General features: G+C 41.9%; 1 pseudogene; it reads left to right on the forward strand.

The window, feature by feature from the left end:
* Nucleotides 1–787: 787 nt before the first annotated feature.
* On the forward strand, nucleotides 788–7,364 carry LOC122101207 (annotated as a pseudogene).
* Nucleotides 7,365–7,743: the final 379 nt, after the last annotated feature.

Below are 7,743 nucleotides of genomic sequence, written 5' to 3' on the forward strand. Positions count from 1 at the left end.
CACCAGGCCTTAATTTCAAGCCCTAACACCAACCTGCCTAACTCCGGCCAAACACACACACACACACACACACACACACACACACACACACACACACACAGAACAGGAGCTGAGTTCTCACGCTCGGAGCAGAAGCCAAATGAAACAAAAAGTAGACTGTAGTAGACCTATGGATTAAGTAATAAAGCAAGCTACTTTTAAGAGAAAAGAAAAGAAAACCTGAGTATGAAGGCAAAGCCCTAAACCCCTGACTCTTCCCAGAATGGAAAGTGGATCAGTCACGGAATCCAACAGTTTGTGCTTGCTCTTGGGATCACAGCTGAAAGTGCCCCTTCAGTTCTAGGGCCTCCAATCAAAAATTGAATGTAGGCTTGTTGTTGGCTTCTGGAACAAGTACCTTGTGTAGAGGAAGCCCCTTCTCTTGCTTCCTGGATCCCAGGGTTCAGCTTCTTTTGTGAGTCAGGGTGGGGAGGTGGGTGGCAGTGTGACAAGAGGTTCCAAATAGAGTGGCAACTGTGCTAATTGATTTGAGGCTGACAGCTGGATGCCAAAGCTAAGTGGTAACTGGTAGCTTTCTCTGATTACCCAGCAGTAGTGAGACTGAGTTGGAGCACCTGCTGGCTCTGCCTACCAAGTCCACCCCACTGCCTCTGCCCCTGTAACAACCAGAGTTTTAAATGGGGATCTGAGTTGGCTGTGTTAGATTCCTGCTCCCCAGCCCTACCTGTTTGCCTCTGTGTGCACCAATGCTGAAGACACACATCCAACTGCTCTGCAGCCCTACACCATGAGGGAGATCGTGTACATACAGGCAGGCCACTGTGGCAGCCAGATTGGCGCAAAGGGGAGCATGGCACTGGCCTAGGATCCTATTCTCAAATTTAGGGGGATGAGGAGGAAGAGGATGGTGTTGTAGGGTGGAGGTGGTGGTGGTCATGTCTAGGCTGAGGTAGGTGGGGCTTCATAGTAGTCCCTAACTTCCTGGAAATCAAGTCCACCAGATAGCTTCCCCAATTTCCCTAATTTGTGTGGCCCAGATGGGTGTGTTTTTTTAAGCAAGGCTGGGGTGGTTTCAAATCCCTTGCATGTCTTAGTCTTACCTTAGACTCAAGTCATTGTACTTACTTTCCTGGGAATAGACTAATGCATTTTTGGTCAGGTTTGAATGAAAGGAGTGCAGTGTCTTTGAGCTGACAGATACAGAGGATTCCGTTTTTGTCAACTGATGAGTAACTGATAATTGAGAACAGTTCTTCCACCTTAATGCAAATTTCTCTGAGTTTTCATGCTCTCTTAAGTTGGGTGTTTTCTAAATCAGTGGTTGTCGGTGTATGCTCTGAGGACCCTTGTGGTTCTGGAGACCCTTCTAGCTGAGTCTTCAAGTTACTGCTTTGGCAATTTCATATCCATGTAAGGCCAGGTTCTCATCATAGAATCCAAACAGAATATGGTATCCCATAAGATGGAATACTCATAGGAGAACCTAGATGGTGTCTATTCAGCCAGATAGCAAAGAGATTAACAAAACTAAAATACCATCAATTTTTGTGCTTTTTTAAATTTAGAAAATCTAATTTTTTTTCCAAAAATATTTGTGTCAACAGGACTTGGGTTTCTTATTGTTATTTTAAAATCCATTGTTTGGACAGCTAACATTCTATGCCATAATACACTTCTATTTCCATCTCAGTTTTGGGAAATCTAAGCGATGAGCACAACATTGACGGCTCTGGCAACTACTATGGAGAAAGTAGCGTACAGCTGCAGAGAGTCGAGGTGTATTACAATGAGGCAGCTGGTGAGTGTCTCCCTCTGGCTTCCAATACCGTGGCAGAATAGGTCCCCGGGGAATACTAATGACAAGGAAGGAGTTCCTGCCTTTCTTAGGGTGGTATTGTAGTTCGAATTTGGGGCCTCGATCTTGTAAGCCAAGTGCTGGATCCACCTGAGCCACTCCACCATATATCTTGTTTTAATTTTTGAGTATACTCTTGTGAATTTCCTCAGGAAATCCTTTTACTGAATTCCCCCTACCTATACTTGCTGACTAGCCACACCTGGATTTTTTTTTTTTTTTTTGGTCATGGGGCTTCAACTCTGGGCATAGGCATTTTCCCTCATCTTTTCAACTCAAGACAAGCAGCTCTACCACTTAAGCAACAGCGTCACTTCTGGTTTTCTGGTGGTTTATTGGAGATAGTGTCTCGCCATCTTTTCCTGCCCTGGCTGGCTTTGTACTGTGATCCTCCGACCTCAGCCTCCTGAGTAGTGAGGATTACAGGCATGAGCCTGTTTTACATCATTAAAAATGAGACTGCCTAAATATGTATTCTAAAACAATTGATAAAATATAATTTAAATACCATTCAATTCCATTTTGTTGTGTGCTAGTCATCCTTCTAAGCTCAAGGCCTGGGCAGTGGCCATGAGCTTCTTTTGCTAAAGGCTAACGTTCTACCACTTAAGCCACATCTCCAGTACCAACTTGCGAAAGACCAGCTTGGCCGGAGCACTGGGACCGGTGGGACAAAGATCTCGGTACAGGTGGGCAAGGAGTCTACGAAGTGACAAACACAGACTCAAAAGAGTTGAATCTGAGTGTATCTTTATTGAGGAGAATTAACATTTTTATACAGTGTGAGATTGTGACATAGATTTTTTTGTTTATTTAAGCACGTAATCAATTTTTAAGAAAAGCAAAGCATTGATGGATTACATGAAAATTGATGACTATCCCACCAACTGTTTAAGCTAAGTGATGCGAAATAAGTCTAGCATATAGGTAAATAGAATGCGTCATCTATTCAGCCTTTTTATGTTTACTAATTAACAAACCTAAGACAGGGTTGTACTTATATTGTACTCTTTTTATTTTTTTCATATATTTTTAAGTCCCTTTGAAACTATCCTAAAAACCACTTCCAGGTTGAGTCAAACATTCTCCATTTTCTATAATTTTAATCCCAATATTTGTTCACATAAATTTCTAATTATTAATTTAAACTATCTTATTGTCATTTTAATAATAAACACAATAATGGTCTAGATCTACCTAATCTTTGCACAAAATCTAATGAGTTCCAAAATACCTTTTTGTCTTTTACATTAATCTATCTATTTACATCTTTATCAGCTCCTGTATAAGGCAATGGTTCATCAGTCGGTTCAGGAAATGTGATGTCACTAACTTTATATTTTGTGGGAAACCACCATCTATCCCCTATAATGTAAGCTGGACTAAACTTAATCATAACTGTTGGGGGAATCTTTCTTTTCCTTTTATTATCAGGGGTTCCTTTTTTTAGAACTCTCTGAGCTTCTGGGATAACTCCTTCTAGCTTAGTTTAATTCATTAATTCTGCTTGTTGTAACATATCTGGAAATTTTGTTTTTATATTTACTATGCGTGAGCCACAAAACCACTTGTGAAGTTGTAGGAGTTTTGGAGGTAGCATCACATCAGACGATAGATTGATTGGGGGCATCGCCCACATTTAATCTTTGGTCCTAGTCTTTACTATTTAGAGAAGCTATCTCTATTGGGCTGGAAAGAAACAACATGCTTTGTTCGTGGATCAATAGAAAAATAGCCAAAACGAGAATAAAGGCAATGAATGTACAGCCAAGAAGAATATAGGTAAGAATAAAGTAAGAATAAAGGTAGAGGATATAAAGGTGCAGCCGAGTGTATGGGAAGCCTTGAACCAACACACTCTTCCTGCAGGCATGCTTCCTTGAAGGTCTTTGTCTAAGGTGATAGCTCATGCAGATTCCGCAGGAGGTGGCATGGCACCAAATATTTCAGGTAGTTTCTTGGAGAGGAGAGTCTCCCAGAATTTCCTGCCCCAGCTGGCTTCAATCTGCAATCCTTAGATCTCAGACTTTTGAGTAGCTAGAATTACACCCTTCAGGAACCAGAGCCCAGTTGCATTGCCCTCTTTAAAATACAGATTAAATTTCTAAAAATCATTTTGAAATTGAAAATTTTAAAATTTTAAAGAGGGATGTTCAGTCACTAATATATATGTGAATAGTCCAAATCACAAAGCATAAAGTGTCTCACCCTGAAATCTATAACAGTTCTGGTCTTGAGCATTTTGAATATGAATACTTAGCCAACAACCAATTCTTTTTAAAGTTTTTAAAGTAAAAAACATTGCTGTGATGTAGAAAAACCCAATAATAATGTGTAAACATTGCTTTTAAATGATTCATATTGTCTTTCCTAATACAAACAACCTAACTGAAGTCTACAGAGTAGATTTTCAGTTTTTGTAACAGTCAATGTGAAATTCATTTAATTTTATATAAAGAGTTTCCATTCTACATTATTGTATACAAACAGAATCGTAGATAATTGGTTCTCCTGTGTAATAAACCAATGAAAAATTGCAAACAAAAGGACAAAGCTATTTAATGTATTGGAGTTTTATGGATCTACATTTTGGGGTGTCCTCACCTTGGTATTTTGTGTTAATATAGTTTAAGTAAGATATATGACTTTAATCTTGTGGTTCCTTGGTTAACAGTCGTTGTGTGGGATTGTGTCACTCGTATGAACAGTATTTTATGTTGTGTCTTTATTAGATCCTGTGTATCAGGCAGGATAGGATGGCCAGTTTTCTTCATGTGATTGTTTAGGAAAGGGGACAATCTCAAACTGATGTTTATATCATTTTAACTGATGTCCCTTTTGACAAATCAGGTTAAATGGCAAATTGCAAGTAATTGTCCAAGGTTGCTCTGAGTATTTGAATACAGGGAAATGTGCTATTTGATAACAATTATTGAAACATTATAACACAAGAAATATGTATTTTATGTATTTTTCCCAGGAAAGCATTATACTTGAATTCCCCCTACATCTACTTGCTGAAGAGCTACACCTGGCTCTTTTGTTTGTTTGTTTGTTTGTTTTTTTTTTGTTGGCAGTGGGGCTTAAACTCTGGGCCTATACACTGTGCCCCAACTCTTCAGCTCAAGGCAAGCAGCTCTACCACTTAAGCCACAGTTCCATTTCTGGTTTTCTGTTAGTTTATTTAAGATAAGAGTCTCACAGACTTACCCTGCCCAGACTGGCTTTGAACAGCGATCCTCTGATCTCTAACTTCAGAGTAGCTAGGATTATAGGCATAAGCACTGGTGCTCAGCACTTAGCTACTTACTTGAGAAAGGTAATTGGGGAAGGGAAGGGATAGTGGGAGAACAACAAAGGAGTGTGTAACAATGCTCGACAATAAATGTTCTCATTTCCTTACTCTGGTAACTGTAACTCCTCTATACAGCACCTTTCCAATAAAAACAAAATTAACAAAAAAAGAGAAAGGTTCTTGCTGATAGGCAATGGTGACTTACACCAGTAATCCTAGCTACTCAGGAGGCTGAGAAATGAGAATCATGGTTCAAATCCAGCCTGGGCAGGAAAGTCCCTGAGACCTTTATCTCCAATAAACAACTCAGAAAACCGAAAGTGGGACTGTGCCTCAAGTGATAGAGTGCTAGCCTTGAGCTGAAGAGCTGAGGGACAGTGCCCAGGCCCAGAGTTCAAGCCCCATGATGAACCAAAAAAATATTGTCATCTTTCTTTTGCCCCATTAGACTCAAAGCCTGATGCTCATCTTTGCCTCCTGAGTAGCTGAGATTTCAGCCACCATGCCCAAAGCAAAGGAATGAATATTCATGAAAATAGACAACTGCCAACGTCCTTAAAGTTGCTGAAGCCTCTTGCATGGGGGTTCATGCTCAAGATATCTTTTCTGTTTCCATGTCTGAAATGTTGTAATTTCTGTAATGAATGCTGAGAGCCACTTAGAATCATAAGCTCTGCCCCTAAGTTCCTTGTCAAGTATAGGCCTAAGTCAACTCTTGTTCCCACAGCCAACAAATATGTTCCTCGGGCCATCATGGTGGACCTAGAGCCTGGCACCTTAGACTCAGTAAGATCGGAACCATAGAGTTTCAGACCAGAAACTTCATATTTAGTATGTCATCATGGTCCATGGAAGATGGCTAACAGGCACCCCTGTTCCCTAACATCCAGGCACTCCAGTTTCCAGTGGTGAGCTGAGCCTTTATCCATCTAGATATCATCCTCACCTAAACCACTTATTTCAGTCATATCATGTCCCTGGCCACTCAATCAGCACAGATAAATGCCAGTCTGCAAGCAGCCTCTGAAGGGAATGAACAGCGAACAAGGAAAGCTTCCAACAAGGTTTCAGCGCTGATGGCGATTTCAAATGCCTGGCAATAACAGGGAATGACTTCAGGAATTAAGTGGTAGAGCGCTAGCCTTGAGCTGAAGAACTGAGGGTCAGCGCCCAGGTCCAGAATTCAGGCCCACGACTGGACCCCAAAAAAGAAAACATTTTCTTTATTCCACCAAAGTGTATCTAAAATAATAGCAAAAGTTGCTCAGAAGAGCCTATAGCCTTCACAATGCAAATAGCACAGTCATTATTCCTGGAGTATGTGTCTCATCATGTCTTTGTGTCTGATAGGCCAGAACAGGGCCAACAGCCACTACACAGAGGGAGCCGAGCTGCTGGAATCAGTGCTGGAAATGGTGAGGTGGAAAGGTGTGGCTGTCTCCAGGGTTTGTAGCAGGCCAACTCCCTGGGAGGTGGCACCAGGTCAGGCATGCGCACCCTGATTCTCAACAAGATCCGAGAGGAGTTCCCAGATAGAATCATGAACACCTTCAGGGTCATCCCTTGCCCAAGATGTTGGACACTGGCACCTTAGACTCAGTGAGATCGGAACCATTTGGCCAGAGTTTCAGACCAGACAACTTCATATTTGGTATGTCATCATAGTCCATAGGAGATGGCTAACAGGCACCCCTCCTCCCTAACATCCAAACACTCTAGTTCCCAGTTCTGGGCTGAGCCTTTATCCACCTAACCCTATCATCCTCACCTAACCCTACAATATCATCTTGTCTGTCCACCAGTTGGTGGAAAATGCAGATGAAACTTTCTGCATCGACAACTAGGCCCTGTATGACATCTGCTTTCACACCTGTGTGTGACATCCCCCCGCATGGCCTCACGATGTTGGCCACATTCATTGGCAACAACACGATCATCCAGGAACCCTTTAAGCACACCTCAGAGCAGTTCAGTGCCACGTTGCGGCACAAGGCATTCTTGCCCTGGTACACGGGCGAGGGCATGGACGAGACTGAGTTCACTGAGGCTGAGAGCAACATCAACGACCTGGTGTCCAAGTATCAGCAGTGCCAAGATGCCACTGCTGATGAACAGGGGGAATTTGAAGAAGTCTTGTGGAGGAAAAGGTCTAAGACTTCCCATTGCCAGCAGTGCAACAGGAATGCCAGAGCCTGCCTACTGCTTCTCAAATGAATGGTGCTTAACTGAGCTACTGTTGTCCTGCAGTGGGACCTTGCTATGTATCATCATGCTCAGCCTTCCCTGTCAGGAATTCACTGACGGTGAATGTAAAAATGCAGATTTCTTTTAAATATTATTGTTTAAAAACCCTATTTATATAAATAAAGAAGTATACATTTTCTTTTAATTTAATTTTATTTTATTTGTGAACAAACTGTACAGAGGGGTTACAATTACATGGGCAGGATAATGCGTACATTTCTTACCAAGCATTGCAGCCTCCTCCTTTGGTTTACCCTTCACATCCCTTCCCAGCCTCCCCCATCCCCACCAATCCCAATCCTTCTACTTCCCCCCCTTCCCCCCCCCACACCAACGTTGTAAAGCTCGT

This window comes from Dipodomys spectabilis, unplaced genomic scaffold (genome assembly GCF_019054845.1).
Source record: "Dipodomys spectabilis isolate Male_0828 unplaced genomic scaffold, ASM1905484v1 ptg000640l, whole genome shotgun sequence".
In the NCBI taxonomy this organism is placed as follows: domain Eukaryota; kingdom Metazoa; phylum Chordata; class Mammalia; order Rodentia; family Heteromyidae; genus Dipodomys; species Dipodomys spectabilis.